The sequence below is a fragment of the Schistocerca gregaria genome, chromosome 3, assembly GCF_023897955.1.
Source record: "Schistocerca gregaria isolate iqSchGreg1 chromosome 3, iqSchGreg1.2, whole genome shotgun sequence".
Taxonomy (NCBI): Eukaryota; Metazoa; Arthropoda; class Insecta; order Orthoptera; family Acrididae; genus Schistocerca; species Schistocerca gregaria.
The window spans coordinates 640,249,927-640,265,867 of NC_064922.1; positions in this window are offsets into that span (position 1 = coordinate 640,249,927).

Sequence of the window (15,941 nt, forward strand, 5' to 3'; positions counted from 1 at the left end):
ACAATTTTATGTATGATGACCAATTTCGGAAAATCTAAGTTGCCACCCTTGGGTCTTATGCTAATACACCTCAATAAATCTCCATCATATGTGTAATATATGAGGTGTTATCATATATAAAATCATAATTACCGAGCTTGACCGTTGAAGTTTTTAATTCTGTACTTCATATTAAATGATTAAGCTTAAATTTCCTGCAATGAAGAAAAATATATTAAATTATGGAGCCAAAGGAAAAAATTTCGTAAAGGTGCAACAGAGATACAATTCAGCAAAGCAGAATGTGAACAGCATAAAAAGTTTGAGTAGTGGCTGTTGTAAATATTTCTATTGTTATGGGACAATATAAGAATGACGGATGACGCAGAAAGGAACAACATGATGATATTTTCAAAGAAGAGTAGAATAATTTCGAAAAAAGGCTTTGCAAGAAACCATATTATTAAATATTTGGTACTTATTGTTAGAATGTAGCCGTTTGATATCCACACGTCTGTTCGAGACATATAAAGTCACACTGCAGTATTATTTAAAAAAAAAACTCGTCATTAAGTAGAGATAATTATGACAATATTTCTGTTTTTAGTAGCAAGTAGTTTTATTTTATTTTGTTTCCATGAGCATTACATATTTTAAATCGCTGCACGATGAACATTTTATAACTCGGCCTAGTAAAGTTCACATGTATAGGGCGTCTCTAAGATATTTTACATCTTCAATATTTTTGTGAATCGTAACTAAGTCAAACGAGTTCTTTGTTTACGTCATTCACAAACTCACAAGTTATTTTTAGTCCCTTTCAAGATGCGCTCCTTTGGTGACACCCACAGAGCATCTTTTCTTTTTCCTAGCTTCATCCACCCTCGATTCCACACTTCCGTATTAAATGTAGCGATATTATGTACGTACGATGTTGATCCAATGTGGTGGAGCACCCTCTTATTGCAAAACGACTGTTGATTAACGATTAGGTAATTGTGATAAAGCATACAGCTGTAGCATCTTATTGTAAGCGACAGAACTAATAGTTCCTTTCTGAAAAATTGTTCAACCACAAGATCAGCCGTCAATCCATATTAAACATAGACTTTGGGGCTATCGCGTACCTCTTTCTTTACAGCATGTGGACTAGTTGTGCTAAAGCTACAAGCGTTCTGTTTTAATAGCACACAGGAACAGTAAAAAATAAATCCATCAGAAAATGCCACATTTGACATGAAATCGTTATTATCATTTAAACGCTCAAGAATGTCCTCATCTAGTTGTATTCTTTTGGCCTGCATTCGGTTTCAAATCTTGCAATGGCTATAGTCGGTTGGGGTATAATTCTGTACGCATTCGACTGACACAGTTAACAGTGGTATTGTAAAGAAGGCGATCTTGTTATTTTCAAGCTGCGGTCATAACTGATGTCCCATTTTGCGGAAACGAAACTTTTTTATTTTACCTTGTGAGCATGGTCTACTCTGTAGACCATATTGGACAGAAAACTGTATTGAGTAATTTGCTTAGGCACTCCTGTAGACGACTGACAGCAGCCTTGCTTTAGTAACTAGTTGGTGATGGGAATAGTAGCCATGGATCTAGATGTAGTTGACTGGAAATATATGTACACTTATTTAAGTCAGAGAGCTATCTTCTAGTTTGTTGTTTAGGGCGTCATTGAAGAAACTAATGTTATTGCCATTTTTCTGCCCGTGTAACTGTTGTTGTTGACCCGATTCTATCATCGGGGGCAACGTCAATTTTAATTTTGTCTTTATTGTGCTAAAGGTATTTACTGTTATTATTCTCTTGTTAAACCCTACCTTCAGGAACTGTGTTGAGCTGTATTTTTGCTACCAGTTATCTGTGGTCAAGAAGAAAATTTTAAGTTTAATACATTCTTTGTAAAACTGATTCCTCATCTGAATAATACCCAGCCCGTGCTCCACTCCATCCAAATCTTATGCTACAACAGGTATTTGTTTGGAGGTCGAACGTCTCTCTCGTACTCTAAGAATGGGCGACGCTGATGCAAGAGGATAGCGTTGATAGTTGATGCGGGTGGGGACTTCATGAAATGGAGCCTGCGACAACATCTAGTGCCGTCAGGCAAAAGCGCAGCGTCGTTAACTGTCCGCCGTGAAATTCCCAGTGTAGTATTTTGACACAAATATAAAAACCGTCATACATTGTGTATTTCGCGCAGATTACATTACGTTGTAGAGGAAATGAAAGGGGGACATAAAAGCGATAAAAAACACTCTTCAGCAATATTTCCTTAAATAAAATTTACCTTCATGACTATTACTTGCTTCGTTTTCGAGCTGTGAAATATACAGCCCTGGAGATTTATCTAAGGTCGGAAATACAGATTTTGTATCACATTGAAAGTTGGACGCCTATGATTCTGCTGTGTGTATACACAAACTCTGAGTGTGAGATATTACTATCGCTTGTAGTAGCGAGCGAGCAGTTGTCGAGGGGAGTCGGAAATGGTCGGATGCAGCGTGCGGTGGAGAGCAGCCGCGCGACGTGAGAGGCCAGGGCGTGCCGTGATCGTGCTAGTAGCGAGGGAGGAGACTTTGGTATTAACTGACGATTTTTGGTAATTTGCCTTTTCGCTGCACGTATTTGTTGGTTGCTTGCGCACTGGAGGGATTATGTCATATTTGTATATGCACAGTGAGAGTAATATTCGTATCTTTGTTGTGGCCAGAAACGTGTTTATGGAGTATAGACATTATGGAATAATTAAAAGTCTGTGTAAAGTTAGTCAGTGTTTCACTTGTTGTTGTTGTTGGGTCTTCAGTCTGAGACTGGTTTGATGCAGCTCTCCATGCTACTCTATCTTGTGCCCAGTACTTACTGCGACCTACATCCTTCTGAATCTGCTTAGTGTATTCATCTCTTGGCCTGCCTCTACGATTGTTACCTTCCACTCTGCCCTCCAATGGTAAATTTGTGATCCCTTGTTGCCTCAGAACAAGTCCTACCAACCGGTCCCTTCTTTTTGTCAAGCTGCGCCACAAACTCCTCTTCTCTCCAATTCTATTCAATACCTCCTCATTAGTTATGTGGTCTACCCATCTAATCTTCAGCATTCTTCTGCAGCACCACATTTGGAAAGCTTCTATTCTCTTCTTGTCCAAACTTTTTATCGTCCATGTTTAGCTTCCATACACTCCATACAAATACTTTCAGAAACGACTCCCTGACACTTAAATTTATACTCGATGTTGACATATTTCTCTTCTTCAGAAACGCTTTCCTTGCCATTGCCAGTCTACATTTTATATCCTCTCTACTTCGACCATCATCAGTTATTTTGCTCCTCAAATAGCAAAACTCCTTTACTAATTTAAACGTTTCAGTAATATACTGCAAATAAAATGGATTATAGGCTTTATTGTTTTTTTTTCATTTTTTACACCATTTAAGGCTAGTGAACCAAACTCCTCCTGACCATCCAATTTCTATGTACAAAAATATGGCAGTAATTGATGTAATTTGTCCGTGCAATACGCTCTGCATGGATCGTAGTTTTATTTTTGAAATATTTTAGCATGTTGCTGATCACGCAGTTGCAGCGGTAAGAGGGGGTAAGTGGTCTGTTGCGCAGAGGAGCATTGTAGAACAGTTGTTAGGAGAAGTTAGAGATTTTTTCATTTCTTTTAAATTCGCAGTCTGGTAATTGAGAATTGATTTCTTTATAATTCATAGGAGGAGTAACAAATTTCTGTTTCTTTTTTTTTTTTTTGTTCTCAACCAGAACAGTATTATTGTCAGAAACGGAACGTCACACACCTCCATACGCCTTTTAAAATAATTACCATAGATTTTCAAAAAAGAGTTTAGGAAGGAAAAATAGTAAGGGAAAAAACATCGCTACATATCTACATTTATTTTGAAAAGTGGGCCTCTCTCCGTGTGCTTCGTTTACAGGGTAGTTTTTTTTTTTTTTTTAGAGTAACTGTTCATGGAAATGTTTCAAAAATTGTCATGGTTTTGAAGAGATTTATTCCACATATTTGCGACATGTCTAAGAAAAGCTAATGAAGTCAACTGTCATTTTCAGAAGCAGTTTAAACACTTCTCTTTGATATACACTGCTTGGTAACGAAAAACATCAGTTATCTCTGAAACAATGTGTATCCTTCAACGACAATTTGAAATATTGCATCCGGTAGTTGCTTTAAGACGCCTCGTGCACACTGTAAAGGAGACACTAATACGACCTATTCTTGAGAACTGCTCGAGCGTTTGGGATCCCTATCAGGTCGGATTGAGGGGGGCTGCTAGATTTGCAACTGGTAGGTTTGATCATCACGCGAGTGTTACGGAAATGCTTCAGGAACTCTGGTGGGAGTCTCTGGAGGAAAGGAGGCGTTCTTTTCGTGAATCGCTACTGAGGAAATTTAGAGAACCAGCATTTGAGGCTGACTGCAGTACAATTTTACTGCTGCCAACTTATATTTCGCGGAAATAGCACAAAGATAAGATAAGAGAGATTAGGCCTCGAATAGAAGCATATAGGCAGTCATTTTTCCCTTGTTCTGTTTGGGAGTGCCGGCCGCTGTGGTCTCGCGGTTAAGGCGCTCAGTCCGGAACCGCGCAACTGCTACGGTCGCAGGTTCGAATCCTGCCTCGTGCATGGATGTGTGTGATGTCCTTAGGTTAGTTAGGTTTAAGTAGTTCTAAGTTCTAGGGGACTGATGACCACAGATGTTAAGTCCCATAGTGCTCAGAGCCATTTGAACCATTTTTGTTTGGGAGTGGAACAGGGAGAGAAGATGCTAGTTGTGGTACGAGGTACCCTCCGCCGCGCACCGTATGGTGGATTGTGGAGTATGTATTTAGATGAAGATGTAGAGTAAATATGAGGTAATGTCACTGTTTATCCTGTCAGCAGTGAACCCCCCACCGTGGCAAATAGTCCTTCACATGAATTGTACCCTTTTATGAATTTAAATGAACAATGCAAGATTTTTAGCCTCGTGTGTAGAACACTACACTTAAACCACTCTGATGAGTTTCTTGCATATTCACGAACATACTGTAAATACCAAATAGACATCCTGCGCATCAGTATTTTCTGGAGAAATCCGAGGCAGTATTTTACACAGAAGCCTGAAAACTATACAGATATCTTTTTTAAGTCTAAGATATACGAAAGTGACACGTGACAACTTGCATCACACATCTGTTTATCATGAGCAAGCCTACTGCCTAGACGAGTCTAGAGTCTAAGGCCGGCCTGGCTAAACAGCGCTCCGGTCGCGCTACTGCCTAGCGCCGGGGCCCGTTGGCTGACGGGTGAGGAGGGACGGGAAAAGGCTGCCGCGGGACTCCGCTATTACCAGGCAGTCGACTTGTCACAGTCTGCTAACAATTCCAAGTGTTAAATCGTACATACGTTCTGCATTAGGAATACCTTAACGCTACGCACTGTTTCCGAAAGAAGGAAAAAAATACTGAACGGGAACTGCTTTACTTTTCGTACATTTTAAAGGCCATGAAACGTGCTTAATATACCAGCTGCAAAAATATCATTACAACACTAGCCACAAAGACGATTTGAAGCATTGACCTTCTGACGAACAAGAGTGAATGGTCGCTGAAGTAAAGACGGCCATTGGGGAAGAAACTGAGTTAAGGGTAAATAGAGCAATGACTAAATCTTTTATGGACGACGTCACGAATTATTTGATTTCTTTGAGTCTTTAATGCAAAGGGGAATCATTTGGTAAGAGATACAATGAACAAGATTGTTACTGTCAATCAACAATTAATCCTGTCGAGGATCAGCTTCATGACATGGAATATTTCTTGTAACTGCAGGCATGACTGAGTACGCTTCAATTATACAGTTCGCTATGTATTCACAAAGAGATTCCAAGAGTCTGCATACTGAAGACTGATTTAGATATATCAGATCGTTCTGGCTTTTGGCTGCTCACGTACTTAACTACTTCCAGCTTGAACTTAGATGATATTACCCCAACAGCAATAGCCTCGACTGCACTGAGAATCCGGTAATGTTATTTCAAATTTTTGGTTCAATATATGTGTGCAAACGGTTTTTCTTTTGTTATGAAACTGAGAAATTACCAAAAATGTCCACTTGTTTTTGAGTCATCAGCCTTTTGCGGCTCGCCACGAATTCCTCCCCTGCCCCAACCATTTCATTTCAGAGTAGAGCCCTACGTCCTCAAGTATTTGCAGCATGTTTTCCAATCTCTGTCTTCCTCTACAGTTTTTATCCTCTGCAGCTCCCTCTAGTGCAACGGAAGTTATTCCCTCACGTCTTGACAGAAGTCCTACCATCCTGTCCATCTTTGTCAATGTTCTCCATATGTTCCTTTCCTCTCTGATTCTGCGCAGAACCTTCTCATTTCTTACTTTATCAGTCCACCCAGTTTTCAACATTCTTTTGTAGCACCACATCACAAATGCTTCGATTCTCTTTTAGTTTCCCTACAGTCCATGTCTCACTACGATACAATGATGTGCTACAAATGCATGTTCTCAGAAATTTCTCCCACAAATTAAGTCCTATGCTTGATTAGTAAACTTCTCCTGGCCAGGAATGCCATTTTTACTAGTGTAAGTCTGCTATTTACGTCCTCCTTGCTCCGTCCTTCATGGGTTATTTTGCTGCCTAGGAAAACTTCATTTGCTTCGTGACCCATAATTCCAAAGTTAAGTTTCTCGCTGTTCTCACTTCTGATATTTCTCATTACTTTCGTCTTTCTTCGATATACTCTCCATCCACATTCTGTACTCATTAGACTCTTCATTGCATTGAACAGATACTCCGATTCTTCTTCACTTTCACGGAGGATTCCAATATCATCAGCGACTCTTACTGCTATCTTTTCACCCTTAATTTTAATCACATTCATGAGGCTTTCTTCTACTTCCACCACCGCTTCTTCGATGTGTAAATTGAACAATAGAGCCGAAAGACTTACACCCTTTTCTGATCGTCCACAATTATTACTCTTTCTTGACTCTTGTACATGTTGTACAACAGCCGTCTCTCCCTATAGCTTACCCCTATTCTACTCAGAATTTCGAACATCTTGCGTCATTTTACACTGTCGAACACTTTTTCCGGGTCGACAAATTCTATGAACCTGTCTGGATCTTTATGTAGTTTTGCTTCCATTGTCAACTGCAAGTCTTCAGGTCCAGATTGTATACCGATTAGGTTCCTTTCAGATTACGCTGATACTATAGCTCCCTACTTAGCACTCATATACAACCGCTCGCTCACCGATAGATCTGTACCTACAGATTGGAAAATTGCGCAGGTCGCACCAGTGTTCAAGAAGGGTAGTAGGAGTAATCCATTTAACTACAGACCTATATCATTGACGTCGGTTTGCAGTAGGGTTTTGGAGCATATACTGTATTCAAACATTATGAATCACCTCGAAGGGAACGATCTATTGACACGTAATCAGCATGGCTTCAGAAAACATCGCTCTTGTGCAACGCAGCTAGCTCTTTATTCGCACGAATTAATGGCCGCTATCGACAGGGGATCTCAAGTTGATTCCGTATTTCTAGATTTCCGGAAAGCTTTTGACACCGTCCCTCACAAGCGACTTCTAATCAAGCTGCGGAGCTATGGGGTATCGTCTCAGTTGTGCGACTGGATTCGTGATTTCCTGTCAGGAAGGTCGCAGTTCGTAGTAATAGACGGCAAATCATCGAGTAAAACTGAAGTGATATCAGGTGTTCCCCAGGGAAGCGTTCTGGGACCTCTGCTGTTCCTGATCTATATAAATGACCTGGGTGACAATCTGAGCAGTTCTCTTAGATTGTTCGCAGATGATGCTGTAATTTACCGTCTAGTAAGGTCTTCCGAAGACCAGTATCAGTTGCAAAGCGATTTAGAAAAGATTGCTGTATGGTGTGTCAGGTGGCAGTTGACGCTAAATAACGAAAAGTGTGAGATGATCCACATGAGTTCCAAAAGAAATCCGTTGGAATTCGATTACTCGATAAATAGTACAATTCTCAAGGCTGTCAATTCAACTAAGTACCTGGGTGTTAAAATTACGAACAACTTCAGTTGGAAGGACCACATAGATAATATTGTCGGGAAGGCGAGCCAAAGGCTGCGTTTCATTGGCAGGACACTTAGAAGATGCAACAAGTCCACTAAAGAGACAGCTTACACTACACTCGTTCGTCCTCTGTTAGAATATTGCTGCGCGGTGTGGGATCCTTACCAGGTGGGATTGACGGAGGACATCGAAAGGGTGCAAAAAAGGGCAGCTCGTTTTGTATTATCGCGTTATAGGGGAGAGAGTGTGGCAGATATGATACACGAGTTGGGATCGAAGTCATTACAGCATAGACGTTTTTCGTCGCGGCGAGACCTTTTTACGAAATTTCAGTCACCAACTTTCTCTTCCGAATGCGAAAATATTTTGTTGAGCCCAACCTACATAGGTAGGAATGATCATCAAAATAAAATAAGAGAAATCAGAGCTCGAACAGAAAGGTTTAGGTGTTCGTTTTTCCCGCTCGCTGTTCGGGTGTGGAATAGTAGAGAGATAGTATGATTGTGGTTCGATGAACCCTCTGCCAAGCACTTAAATGAGAATTGCAGAGTAGTCATGTAGATGTAGATGTAGATGTAGATGCAATGTCGGAACTCCCTTTCTGGTGAATTTACCTTTCCTAAAGCCAAACTGATCTTCACCCTGCAGATCCTCAATTTTCATTTCCATTCTTCTGTATATTATTCTTATCAGTAACTTGGATGCATGAGCTATTTCGCTGATTATACGATCATTCTCGCACTCGTTGGCTCTTAAGATCTTCGTAATTGTGTGGATGATGGCCGGCCGGAGTGACCGAGCGGTTCTAGGCGCTTCAGTCTGGAACCGCGTGACCGCTACCGTCGCAGATTCGAATCCTGGGCGTGCATGTGTGTGATGTCCTTAGGTTATTTAGGTTTAAGTAGTTCTAAGTTCTAGGGGACTGATGACCTCAGATGTCGAGTCCCATAGTGCTCAGAGCCATTTGAGCCATTTTGTGGATGATGTTTTTCCGAAAGTCTCACACATTATACACACCAATGTGAACAGCTTCCTTCTACTCCCTCCCCTACAACTGCATTCCAATCCTCCATTACTATTAGGTGTTATCTCCCTTTATATACTGAATATCCTCTTACACTACATTCTCTACCTCGTCATACTCTGCTTTGGACGTCGGCATGTATACCTGAACTATTGTTGTCTCCCTCAGGGGGCTCAGCATTCGTTTTCTGGGTACGGGCTTGGCGAACCCGGGGTCCTCGACCTGTGGACTGGTGTGCGCCGCCAGTCTGCTGATACCGTAAGCTCTGGGCATGCTTCAGCGACCACCGTTTGGCGCAACGGTGGAACTTTGTGTGTCTTAGGGACCGGGGATCTTGGCTTGGTTGCCTGGATCGCGAGGACGGTACATACCTCTATAAAAAACCCTTCAATCTTAAGGTGTGCTGCGCGCCGATAAGATGCATGGCTGTTGAGGTGGAACAGTCGCTAGCGGGCAACCTCTGGGGAACGTGCCGCACCTCAGTTGTACAAGGCTTATCCAGGCATGCGGGGCTCTGTCTGGATGGACGTAAGTTTCCCTAGCTGCTCGTGGGACGACCATGACTACCACGAATTCTTCCTCTTTTCCTCCTTCTAATTTTTCGCTGGCCAGTCGGATGGGTGGGCCGCTGGTAGGCACTACCGCCCAATCCAACAAGAGGGCTAGGTTAGCCAGTCCTCCTGACTCCGGCGTCAGCAAACGTACAGCAGTTCAGAGTAACAGAGCACATACTGAAAACCAGAATGTGTTTTTAATTATAAAAAGGAAAGAGGGTTCCTTTGAAAAGGTTTCGCCATTCTATATCCAAAAGGGTCTAGAAGGAATAGCTGGAACTTTAAAATCAGTGAAGCGTTTACGGAATGGGACACTGCTTGTTGAAACATCAACTGCTCAGCAAGCAGTTAACCTTCAAACAGCTAAAAGCTTGGGGGAATACACTATCGATACAGAGCTTCACAGCACCCTGAACTCCAGTAAGGGTGTTGTTACCTGTAGGGATCTCGTGGACATTCCTGTAGAAGAATTAAAGAGTGAGTGGGCTCAGGAGGTAATTGTTGACGTTCAGAACATCATGAAAAGGGTGGATGGGAACCTGGTGAAATCAGACTCCTTCATTCTTACTTTCAATACCCCCAAACTCCCAGAACACGTCAAGGCAGGATTTCTTCGACTAAACGTCCGGTCTTATGTCCCAAACCCAATGCGCTGTTTTAAGTGCCAGCGTTTTGGGCATACAACTCTAGGGTGTAAGGGAGAAGCGATGTGTGGCAACTGTAGTAAGGCTGCCCATGACGGAATTGACTGTTCGTCGCCTGTCCGATGTGTAAACTGTTCTGAAAGCCACCCTGTTTGGAGTAGGGACTGTAGAATCTTCCTAGAGGAACGTAAAATACAAGAAATAAAAACAACTAAGCGTATCCCCTACGGTGAATCCAAAAAGATCTTTAAGGCCATGCAGCCCCCCAAATTCGTTACGTCCTTTGCTTCCATTGTTCAGAAGCCGCCTCTGAAGGTCGATGCATCTACACAGACGGAGGTTGTTAGTGCTGGCACGAACACGTGCACATGTCAGTGCACTTGCAAGGCAGCAACTGTATCAGAGCCTGTAGCCCCTCCTAGAACAGCAGAGAAAGGTACAGTAGCTCACATTGAAGAGCCCCAGGCATCTCCGACTGCTGAGGCTGTTCCAAAGCCCAGCATGGTCATAAATGCCCCAGCTCCGATTCCAGCAAAGCCCTCTAAACAAAGGAAAGCCCATGTGAAGCAGCACCAGCAGATTAAATCGGCTGGTAAACCCTCGGATCACGTTAATGTGGTCCCGCTAGACGCTTCATCAGACTCTTCCCCAGAGCTGATGGAGTCCTACATGGTTATATCCTCCACAAAAAGGACGACCTGAGTGGACAGAGAGCTCGAGGAGGAGTAGGTATCTTCGACAACACCGACTACCACTCCTCGCCTCTCTCCCTCACGACGCATTTACAGGCAGTTGCAATATTAGTACATGTGCGCCATATGCTAACAGTATGTTCGCTTTACCTGCTCCCACATGATGTGCTTGACGAAGAGGCTCTCAGTGATCTTCTTACACCGCTCCCCCACCCCTGTGGTGATTTTAATGCACACAATATGTCCGCCTCTGGAACAAACTGCCCCTTACCTTGAGGAAAATTCAATCTCCTGTTGCTTTTAAGAAGAAGTTGAAGCATTTCCTACTATCATCCGCATAAAATTCTCCACAAAATTAATGTGCAAGGCCAATCCTCTCATCTGTCAAATAGCAAAGCTAGCGTCTTCTATCTTGCTCCTGAGATGCCTTCATCTATCTCAAATAGCTACGCAGTCTCCTTTTCCATTATATTTTTCTTAACTATGTTTCATCATGTCTCTCTATTCTTCTCCTCCCTTCACCATGAGTCTCCCTCATACTCCCTGCTGCCAGCACTCCTATCTAAAATCTTTCTCTTCAATAATGTATTTTTCGAGGTGTACCTTTCTAATTGTTTATCTCACTTTTTGTATTAGATGTAGTTTAACATGCCTACTAAAACATATGACTGTAAAATAAGTAGAATGCCTGGTTAGATGTAAGAGAGGCCCTGATGGCCCTAATCTTGCCAGGTTAAATAAATACATAAATAAATAAATATGCTTTGGGGCTCTGTGAGTACTTGCCCCAGGGGTAGAGCAATTGAGAGGCTTCTTCTGTCTACCAGTGCCCATTTGCTAAATACAGGTCAAAGCACATATTTTTGCATTGCAACTGGGTCGTTCTCTGCCATTGATCTCTCGCTTTGCTCTTCAGCCATCGCCCACACTGCTGCATGGGAAGTGGTTGATAACTTACATGGCAGCGATCACTTCCCCATCCGGATTCACCTGCCACATGCAGTGGAACTAGAAAGGAAACCGCCTCGATGGGTGCTCGGTAGAGCCAACTGGGCACTGTATAGTCAACGCGTCCAGTTTGAACATCGGGTCAGTGTCCAGGAATGGGTGGATCATATTACTGAAGTGATCCACCGCGCCAGTGAAGCGTCCATCCCACAGTCCACGGGACAACCGAAGTGGCAGCCTGTCCCTTGGTGGAGCGAGGAATGCCGCTGTGCAATCAGGGCTAGGCGGGCAGCTCTGCGTAGGTTCAAATGCCGGCCAACTGTAGAGAACCTTGCAGCTTTTCGTGTGGCGAGGGCAAAGTGTCGTCGGATTATACGAGAGAGCAAGAAGAGGTCGTGGCAGGCGTTCCTGGACTCCATCAACCGTTCCACTTGTTCCACAAAAGTATGGGAAGCCATCTGGAGGATTTCCGGTAAACATAGCCGTTTACCGATAGCTGCTGTCCTGAACCAGGGATGCCTCCAAACGACACCCAGAGCCATTGCTCAGACGCTGGCAGAGCATTTTGCACAAAGTACTGCCACTGCAAATCAGAATCCAGCGTTTCGTCGCTACCGGGCGACTGTCGAAAGAGCGAACTTGGACTTTCGGTCGAACAGTTCTGAGGCGTACAACTCCCCTTTCTCCATTTGGGAACTTGAATCGGCTCTTAGTGAGACATCTGACACTGCACCGGGTTACGACCGCGTCCGGTACTCCATGCTTCGACATCTGCCAGCGGCGTCAAAGGAAATCCTCCTCGAATGTTTTAATCTCATATGGCAGACAGGAGTGTTCCCCACCTCGTGGCGGGAGGCAATCCTCATCCCTCTCCTCAAACCAGGAAAGGACCGCACATGTCCCAGTAGTTATCGTAGTATCTCCTTGACAAGCTGTGTCGGAAAGCCCCTGGAACGGATGGTTAACCGGCGTCTGGTCTGGCTGTTAGAGACCAGACAGCTCCTTAGCCGCTTTCAGTGTGGATTCCGAAAATTTCGGTCCACGGTCGACAACCTGACCCTCCTAGACACGGCTATTCAGCAGGCTTTTCTCCGTCAGCATCACTATATTGGTATCTTCTTTGATATCAGTAAGGCATATGATACTACTTGGAGATACTGTATTCTTGCACAACTGCATCAATGGGGCTTTCGTGGCCGCATCCCGATTTTCATTCTGTCTTTCCTGTCTTAGCGGTTTTTTCGGACCCGCGTTGGTAACACACTGTCTGATCGCTTTGAGCAAGAGAACGGTGTCCAACAGGGCAGCGTTTTAAGCGTTACCCTCTTTGCCATAGCCATCAACAGTATAACGTCTACAGTGAGGAGTCCAGTACAGTGCTCCTTATTTGTGGACGACTTTGCTGTTTTCTGTTCCTCCTCCAGTGTTGCAACCGTGAGCCGTCAGTTGCAGCTAACAGTGCGGCGGTTAGAGGAGTGGGCTGCAAAGACGGGTTTTCGGTTCTCTGCCGATAAGTGTGTTTGTGTTCATTTTAATCGTTCTCGTCGTCTTTTTACTTTGCCTGCCTTGCATATGGGGGGATACTGTCCTACATTTTAGAGACACAGTGCGGATTCTGGGCCTAATTTTTGACTCCAGGTTGTCATGGCTGCCACACCTACGTGACTTGAAAGCCAGAACCGTGAAGGCACTCAACATCCTCAAGTGCCTCAGCCACAGGTCTTGGGCAGCGGACAGGGCGCGTCTCCTTCAGTTTTTCCGAGCTTTCGTGCGTTCACGGTAGGACTATGGGTGCACAGTATATGGGTCAGCGAGGCCTTCTTATTTGCAGATCCTTGACGCTGTTCACCACGCTGGGATTCGACTGGCCACGGGTGCTTATCGGACCAGTCCCATACCCAGCCTCTGTGCTGAGGCTGGGGAACCGCCACTTACCATCCGGCGGCAGCTCCTGCTGGTGCGCCAGGCTTGTAAGTTTCTTGCAGCTCCCAGCTCGCCTGCTCGCCATCTTGTTGCCCATCCACCTCTGGACCGCCTTTTTTCCCGCCGTCCCCGGGCTACGTTGCCGTTTGGGATCCGTGTGCAACGTGTACTAGAGTCCCTCAATGTGGAATCTGTCCAACCCCAAATCCAGGGTTTTAACCGCCTGCCACCCTGGTTACTGAAGAGGCCCGGAGTGATTTTAGATTTATTGCAGTACAAGAGAGATTGCACTCCTGCCACCGTTTTTAATGCAGCATTTTCTGCCATTTTACCTGAGCACCACGACTATGTAGCTGTTTTTACGGATGGGTCGAAACAAGGGGATTCTGTTGGGTGCTCAGTTGTTTTTCCAGATCGTGTCTTCAAGGGCCGCCTGTCTCAGACTTTCGCTGTCATTGATGAGGAATTGTCTGCGATCTTGCGGGCACTGGAGCACATGAGACATTCTTCCTCTGCTAAATTTCTTGTCTGTTTCGATTCACTCAGTGCCCTTCACTTATTGCAACGTTTGTATCCGGCAGACAAAACTGTCCAGACCATCCAGGACGCCCTCCTCCGACTACAGCGACTGGGGAAGGTAATAGCTTTCTGCTGGGTTCTGGGGCATGTCGGCATTGCTGGGAATGAAAGGGCAGATCTCGCAGCCAAGGAGGCGTGTCTCGCCCCACAAGTATCTCAGTGTGCTATCCCCTTGCACGCACTCACCTCGCTGTTGAGCTCACGGGTTATGCGTCGATGGGAGGATGAGTGGCTGGAAGTGACTGACAATAAGCTCCGTATAGTAAAGCCCACAACGCGTGTGTGGTGTACTTCCTTTCAGCCCCATCGACGGGATGAGGTTCTCCTCACTCGGCTCCGAATAGGCCACAGCCCTATGACGCATGGCTACCTGCTCCGGCGAGAGGACCCTCCAATGTGTGGTGCTTGCGGCGTCCAGGTCACTGTGCGCCACGTTTTATTGGATTGCGTTTTATTTTCTGACCAGCGGGCCGCAGCTGACTTGCCAGCGGACCTGCCATCTCTTTTAGGCAACACTCGGACGAATGTGGCTAAAGTTTTAACGTTCTGTGACATGTCAAATGTTTTTACAAAGATTTTAGAGAGAGGATTTTAATTTGCTCGCTGTGTGACAAGCTAGCCCATATTTTATGTAAGTGGGCAGCCAATAACAATTTCCTGTGACATTCTTGTTGCTATGTTTCCCCTTTCCTTAGGTTTTACTTTCTTATGTAACATTTTCCTTCTTTTCCTGCTTTCTTTGAGTGTGTGCTTTAGTTTTCTTAGGTCTGTCCACGTTCGTTCCTTTCAATGTGTGTCAGGGCGCTGATGACCTCGATGTTGAGCGCCCATAAGCCCCAACACACCACCACCAAAACTATTGTTGTCGGTGTTGGTTTGCTGTCGTTTCTGATGAGAAGAAAACTATCACTGAGCTGTTCACAGGAACTGACTCTCTACCCTACCTTTTTATTCATGACGAATCCTACTCCTGTTACACCATTTTCTGCTGCTCTTAATATCACCATATATTCGTCTGACCAGAGATTCTTGTCTTCTTTTCATTTCACCTCATTGATCGCCACTACATGTAGACTGAACCTCTGGATTTCCCTTTTCAGACTGTCTACCACGTTCTAACTTCTGATATTCCATGCCTCAACTCGTAGAACATTACCCTGTTGTTGATTATTCAGTTTTCTTTCTCGTGGTCTCCTCCCTGTTGGCAGTCCCCTGCCAGAGATCCAAATGGGGGACTAGTCAGACATGTTTTGCCAACTGACAGATCATTATGACACTTTTTTCAATTACAGGCAACATTTCCTGTGTATACACGTTATGTATCTTGAATTCAATGGTTTCCATTGGCTTCTGCATCCTCATGGCGTTGATCAATGCTGATTCTTCCGCCTGTAAGGGGCAGTTCCCCACCCCAAGGGGAAAAGAATGCCGAACCTCTGTCCACTCCTTCGCCCTCTCCGACAACGCCATTGGCTGTAAAAGCGTGACTTCTTATGCCTCAAGTCATCGGCCACCAT